Raw genomic sequence first — 7,534 nt, 5'->3', positions numbered from 1 at the left:
GGTAAGATTTTCTCTTTGAAGGTAGAATCTGATGGAAAGCAGGGCTGATTGAACCTGACACTACGACCTTCCCTGATTATCAAACGTGTAGATGCCAGAAGCGTTTCCGTGGGACAGACAGCTACCTCTGCTCACCAGCTCTCTCGTGAACAAACCAGACAAAACACCACCAGAATCAGGCAATCTGAGCCTTCTCATCCCTGAGCATGTAGACTAAATGGCCACTAAGTTCTCCTTCCTCATAACATATGAGGGCTCCACTCCTGCCAAATCCTGTGGGTTTCCAGTGACCATTGGGATTGTCCTGTGTGAGGACATACTGAGCCAAGGCATCACTGGAAATAGCCAGGGAGAGACAGAACAGAAAGAGGGGTGTTCATCCTATTAGGTGAGACAGGGAAAGCCTTTCTGGAAAGGAGAGAAAACGTAAATTGAGACCTACATGAGAAGGAGTCAGCTATAGGAAGATGGAGGAAGAGATTGCAGACGGAGAGAAGAAGCAGTGCAAAGGCCCTGAGGCAGAATAATAGAACATGACTTGGTCTGGGTTCCCAGACCTGAGGCTGATTCAGGAGATTTTGCTCAAAAGTCCGGAAGGATACAAGCTCTCGGTGTCCACAGATTTGGGGAAAGCAGTTTCAGGCTGAACCTTGGGGCAATGCCCAGTAACTCTCACAGAGGCCTGTGGCAGGTACTGCTCTGAGCCAAGAAGCCACAGGTCTGTGTGAACCAGGGCTTGACAGGTAGGCCCCTGGATGATTGGCAGCAAGACCAGTGAGGAGGGAGGTACTGACCTGGACCCCAGGGGAGGGGAAGCTTCCAGTCTCACTCCAGTCCCTCGGTGCCGGGTGCTCATTCAGGGGCCTTGCGTGCGGGGCATTGTCCCAGCATGGAGACTGCAGAGCCGCTGGCATCTTCCCCTCCCCCAGAGGGCGCTACAGGGCCAGACCCAGCACACTGGGGACACTGTGACCTGTCTGGGCATGCTCTCCAGTGCCTCTGCTCTTCGGAGTTCAGCAAGTAAGTCCGGCTCAGACTGTACAAGGGCATCCCTTTGGGCCTTTGAGTGGTTTGTAGCTTCTGAGGTACCCAGTCCTGTCAGGGTGAGGTGCCCAGGATTGGCTGGTGGGGCTTCCTCAAATAGGGTTCCCAAGGAACCTCCTCCTGAAAATCCTACCACATCCTGTTTCCTGGAAGTGCCCCCCCACCCCCACCCCAAGTTCCCTTTGACTAGGCTCCTAGGCACTGTCCTTGGACTGGCCTAGGACTCAGGCTAGTGCCCCCCCACCCCCACCCCAAGTTCCCTTTGACTAGGCTCCTAGGCACTGTCCTTGGACTGGCCTAGGACTCAGGCTCTATTCTAGGACCAGGCCAGGCCCTACCTGCCCTCACCCTCCACACTTCCTAGTGACTAGTGACAGCACAGCGCCCCCCCCCCCCCCCCCCCCAGGCTGACAGGGGCTCCAGAGTCCCAACTGCCTGCACATCATCTCTTCACTCTGTGTCACTTTGGGCAAATCATAAATCCCTTGGAGCCTCATTGCCTGCATCTAGAAAGTGGGGCTGATAAAAGTATCTACTCCGGACATTAGCGGTGTGAGTTCAAAGAGATCATGCTCACCACGTGTTGACACAGTGGCTGGTACAGAATAAGTTTAGCAACATCATGTGAACCGTACCAGGAGGCTGCCTGACCCATTACCCGTTGGCCCAGCTCAACCTGCCTTGAGTTTAGAAGTGGCCGCCACCTCCCCTGTCCCAGCTCCTGGTTAGAACTTGCGCCAAGTCGCACCTTGCTGGACACTCGCTGGCGCTCTGCTGCCACCTGGTGGGCCTGGCCTTGCACCACAAGCCCACCTGAGGAAGCCGCGCGGAGGGCGGGGCACTGATTGCAGAAATGCCTCTTTGATCTTTTCAAAAATTTCCACTCACAGTGCTCAGGGCCAGGACCCACTGTACTCATCTTCCTTGGGACTTAGAACCTTCTTCAGTGCTGGTCACTGTTCTTAGATCGTCATAGCCTCGGGCTCCGCCCCCGAGAAGCCAGGCCAGGCCCTACTGCCCTCACTCTGCCCACTTCCAGGGACTTCCTCTTCTCCATCCCCACTCCCCCTCCTCCATCCCCCCTCAGCCCCCCCATTCCTCCCAGCAGGGGCTCTGGAGTCCAAACTGCCTGCAGTTCATCTTTTCAATCTGTGTAACTTTGGGGTGTGAGTGTTAGGGTCTCCTGGGAGGAACGCAGGAGGCCAACAGTGCCAAGGGATTATAAATGTATTACGTCATCTGGAGACCAGATGGGCTGAGCCCCCAAATGCTGCCAGCACCCAGCGATGGGGAGTCAGAGATCTTAAAGGACTCTAGGCGGGCTTTTCCGGGCAGGCGGAGAGTTCTCTGGGCGGTCAGGGTCCCGGGAATCCTGGGAAGGTTGGAAGAGGAAGGAGAATGGTCTTAGCAAGTGGAAAGTGATCAAAGCGAAAGGGAATGTCCATGGTGAGGCGGCCTAGAGGTCCGTTCCCGGGGGAGGGGGTATCATTCAACTATTTGATCAGACCTAACAGTGGGTTCTTGCTCCCTCACACACACCCCAACAGAAAATTCTAGACCGTGATCAATGGAGGACGTCGCTGTGAGTGGGGTTGATGCTGCTGCCCTTTCGTAGGAGACGTGGAACAAACAGAACTGGCTGTGTAGGAGGCCGCGAGGACAGGTAGCACACCTGCGGTGGCTGCAGGGTCCTGGGCCGAGCAAATGGCCTTCAGCCCCAGCTCCTGTTACACCTGTGTGATCCTGGGCAAGTTACGTAACCTCTCTGACCTTCAGCAATCTCATCTACAAAATGGCAATAAATAATAAGAACAAAATTGCTGTAAAAATTAAATGAGAAAAGCATCCAGCACAGAGCGTGGCAAGTTGCTGATGTGTGAGAAAAGCGGATGCCACTGGGACTCTCCTGCAAACGTGCCAACAGCCTTGCGAGGGAGGGATAGCGGCTCATGCCCTCAACTCCCGGTCAGCTGTGCCCTGAGCGCGGCTGCAGCTCATCAGCTGAGTTCCTGCCTGCGGAGCCCAGGGCGTGGGGCCGAGCAGCTCCGAAGGTGGAGGCCGTGGTGAGATGGAGATGGACAGAATGAAGTCTGTGCACATGGGCGCCCACCAGGAAAGCCCAGCAGTCTGGGGGCACCTGGAGGACAACCGGAGGCCCTCCTCCCTGAGACACAAGAGCAGGAGTGGCCGCTGCTGCCTCGGGCTGGATTCCCGGGAAGGAGATGGGGGGACGCCATCACTTTCCACCCCAGTAGGAAAGTCTTCCCAGGAGAACGAGCATGGTCCCCCACACAGGCACAGACGCTGGGGCGGGGTGAGCACGGTGGCCCAGGTCCCCACGCTCCGGTGGCAGAGAAGAGCCCAGTAAATCAGAGGTGGGACTCAAACAGCCCTGGCCGCTCTGACCAGTGTCTCTGAAGAAGGGTGGGCTTGCAGGGCTGGATTGGAATGACTTTTGAGGTGGAAAGTAGTGAGGGGTCAACCTCAGTGTCCACTGCGATGTCACCCCGGATTCCTGCCCAGGACACAGCGGGAGTATGGGCTCTTCTTGGGGCAGGGGGCACAGGAGAGGGTTCTCGGAGAAAGAAGAGCTTCGTTGGAGTCTGGAAAGGTAAGCAGGGTTCACAGGTGTGAGGTGGGAGGGGAGCAGTCTAGTCAGGACTCAGGGTGCCAGGGGAAGGTGACATCCAGGTGGAGGGGGGGCTCAGAGGTGCCGCACAGCCTGGCAGGTTTGGGGAACGGCCAATAGCTCTATCCTGGCTGGAGCTCAAAGTACCAGAAAGAAAGTGCTGCCCCGAGGCCTGGGGCCTGAATCTCAAGGCTCCGGGAGCCCATGCTGAGGCTGACGGACTTACTCTGCAGGCTGTGTTGGGTCACAGAAAGGTTTTTAGCAAAGGGAAAAAAAATGGGGCTGACCAGACGTGGGGTCATGAAAATATCTTCCTCCCAGGTGGCTGCGAGGCTTACACGTGTTGTTGTGTGTGAACACATTTTGTAAACCGGTGCACCATACTGACAGGCGCTCTAGGAGCAGCAGCTTGTGCTCAAACGCCGGGCGTTGGACTGGTGGCCTGGAGCCGTGGATGGGAGAAAGCCCAGGCTTTGGATTCTGGTTCAAATGCTGGCTACAGCAAGGACTGGTTGTGTGTCCTACATTACCCGAGATGCTCAGCCTTAGTTTCTTCATCTGCAGAATGGGAACACATTAGCTGCGTCTCGGGGAGGCTGTGGGATGAGGGTTCGTGCGTCTGGCAGGGAGTAAGCTCTTGTGTCAGGGTTCTTTGGTTGCTAGCAACAGTAGCTCAACTCAGGCTACGTAGTGATATAAGGGAGGTTGTGAAGGTGTCCCACAGAACTAACAATAAGTCTGAGCAAAGCAGGTCTGAAGGGGCTGAGCAGCCCCGTGGACACAGGTAGAAGGAATTAATGGGTGATCTTTCCAGTTGTTGCCATTAGGAGGTAATCAGCTCTAACCACGTTCATCCTTGTTTGCGCACAGTAATTAGATTCCTTGGAGGATCTTGTTTGGGTGGCCGGGCAGGGAATTGTCTGGAGCGGGGGTGCAGGGAGTGTGGTATTTAACACTCCCTCCAGGATGACGAAACAGGGAAGGGGAAATTTCCAGAGGGAATAAGAAGGAAGGGATTCGAGAGAGACAAAGACAGGGCTGTCCTCTACAGCGTTCGGCAAATGGTGGCCGGCGAGTTACATGGGGCTCAGGCTCGGCTTTCTCCCTGAGCATCTCCCTGGTGTTTGCTGCTTTCTGAGAGAGGAAATCCTGCAGGAGCCTGTGTAAGGCTGCCAGGTGCGCCTAGGGAGCACTGACCGAAGTGCAGGAGGCTGACAGCAGAACCCACCTACCCCAAGCGTCTCTACTTGGGCCTTTCCCATGAGAGATACAGGGGTAAATAGAAGCAAGGGTGAATGCAGGGTTGAATACAGGGGTAAATAGAAGCAGGGGTGAATAAAGGTAAATAGAAGCAGGGGTGAATACAGGGGTAAATAGAAGCAGAGGTGAATACAGGGGTAAATAGAAGCAGGGGTGAATACAAGGGTAAATAGAAGCAGGGGTGAATACAGGGGTAAATAGAAGCAGGGGTGAATAAAGGTAAATAGAAGCAGGGGTGAATACAAGGGTAAATAGAAGCAGGGGTGAATACAGGGGTAAATAGAAGCAGGGGTGAATACAGGGGTAAACTAGAAGCCAGGGTTCAAGTCCTATCTTTGCAGGTTTTGGTTTTGTGCTATGTGACCTGGACAAGTTACCTAACCTTTTTGAGCCTCAGTTGGCTCGACTGTACAATGGGGATAATAATTTTTTAAGTTTAGGGCTATCCTTATTTGCTTAGTTTCTTCCAGGTTGCGAAGAGAGACCCAACGTGGCTTCAGATGAGGCAGAGAAAGGTATTCTTAGGAAGAACAGGACATTTTCTAGGCTGAGCTTGTCGCTGCTTCGTGGAGGCCCGGGGCAAGCCCGTCTTCATTAAGGAGATGGTGGTTGCTGTAGCGACGAGTCAGCAAAGGGCACCTCTGCTCCGTCTGAGACTTCCTGTCTCGCACACAGTTAACAGGCCTCATTGGGCTGGTTTGTTCCATCCCGAATGGGACACGCCCGTGGGGCAATGTAGCACCCGCTGGTGGCTTAAACTCCAGGAGTTTATTGTCCCGCAGTCTGGAAGCTACACCTCTGAAAGCAGGGTGCCACCGAGCTCCCTCTGAGCCCTGGGAGAACCCTTCCCGGCTTCTCCAGCGTCTGGTGTTGGCTGGGAGTCCCTGCATCCCTTGACTTGCAGATGCATCGCTCCAGTCTCTACCTCGTTTGTCCCGCGTCTGTCTTCTCTGTGTCCGTCTTCACATGGTGTTGACCTCTCTCTGTGTGTCTGTGTCTCCTTATCAGGACACCAGTCCTATCAGACTAAAGACTCACCCCACTCCAATAGGACCTCATCTTAACTAACTGCGTCTGCCATGATCCTGTTTCCAACTAAGATCATGTTCCAAGGTGCTGGGGGTTAGGATTTCATGTGTGTTTTGGGGGATACAATTCCACACAGAACAGAGAGTCTCACAGGCTGCCCAACGGGGATGTGGTGAGTGTTACATGAGGTGATATACATACAGTGTCTACCATGATGTCGCAGAAAATAAAGTGGTTTTCCCATAGTTCAGTGGTCCTCACAGTGCAGTCTCAACAAGCAGCCTCAACACTCTCCCCCCGCCCCCTCCCCCCCCCCAGACCTGCTGAATCAGAATCTCAGGACAGGAGGCCCCGTCTGTTTTAACAAGTTCTCCGAGTGATGCTCACACAGCGAACGTTGGAGAACCATTGGTTTTATTCAGTTCTCTGGCCCGGGCAGAAGTGAGGCTGATGGGGAGAAGCCCTGGGAAAACCCCTCCCAGCTCTGGAGCCACCCTCAGCTTCCCAGAAAAGCCGTCCGAGCAGCCCAGGCCTGGACCTCCCATTCCTTAGAGCCAGGGCGTCCCTTAAGCTGCCCCTCCCTGGCCTTGGGCCAGTCCACCCGGCATGTTGACCCCTCGGTGTTGGGCCAGGTGTGGTCTGCTAGACCGTGTCTTGGTGGGAGCGTGCTCGACCTCACAACCTGGGGGTAGTAGCTCTAAGGACAGGGGCACGCCCGCCCTTCCACCAGACATCACCCAGCCCTGCCCGCTGCTCTCTGCGGGTCGACGGGGCTGGGCTCAAAGAGTTTTAGGTGATAAGTCCTCTCCTCCTAGGGCAGAGGCAGAGACACAGAGAAGTGAGAGACCCGCCCGGGCCACACAAAGGTCTGTGGCAAAGCCCAGCCCAGAGCCCAGTGTGCCTGGTGCCTCCAAAGAGTTCTTCCCACTCGTGTTGCAGGGCCCGCCCTGGCCGTGCATTTGCTGGTCCCCTGACATGCTTAGGCAAGTAACCGCCATGTTGGTTCTGAACTAAGCAGGGCCACCATCTTTGACAGAAAACGACTGAACAGGAGGCTAGGGACCCAGCTCTGAGGGCAGAGCATGTCCAAGGGTGGACCTAGCAGGCACTCCAGGCTCCCTTTCCCATCCCACCCCCCATGACAGCCTGTGTCCTCTGGCTCCATCTCAGTTCTCCTGAGCATGGGACTTTGAAGTTTTAATCTCCAGCCGGGAATTTCCGTGTCTGTGGCGAACAGAGCACAGACATAAAGAAGAAAGCCATGAATCCTTCCCCCTACTCCCCCAACCCCCGCCCCTCCCCCTCCCCCTTCTTCCCAGGCTGCTTCAAGCAGGAAAGGAAGGGACAGATGGTGGCGGTCAGGGGCTGCAGCATCTGGTCCAGGGCTCTGGACATCAGCACCTCCCGTGCCCCCGGGGCCCTGGTGGCTGCTGGCTCCTTGCCTTGGAGTTGATGCTTCCTGTGATCAAAGGCCTCCCTCACTCGGTCTCTCTTCCTTTTTTCTTTCCTCCGGCCTCCCTGAGAGCTAAACACCCAACTTCTGGACAGGATGCTGTTTCATGGGCAGGTGTG

The sequence above is a fragment of the Myotis yumanensis genome, unplaced genomic scaffold, assembly GCF_028538775.1.
Source record: "Myotis yumanensis isolate MYYU_CA2020_CCGP unplaced genomic scaffold, mMyoYum1.0.hap1 SCAF_12, whole genome shotgun sequence".
Classification (NCBI taxonomy): domain Eukaryota; kingdom Metazoa; phylum Chordata; class Mammalia; order Chiroptera; family Vespertilionidae; genus Myotis; species Myotis yumanensis.
This window is presented reverse-complemented; position numbering follows the sequence as displayed.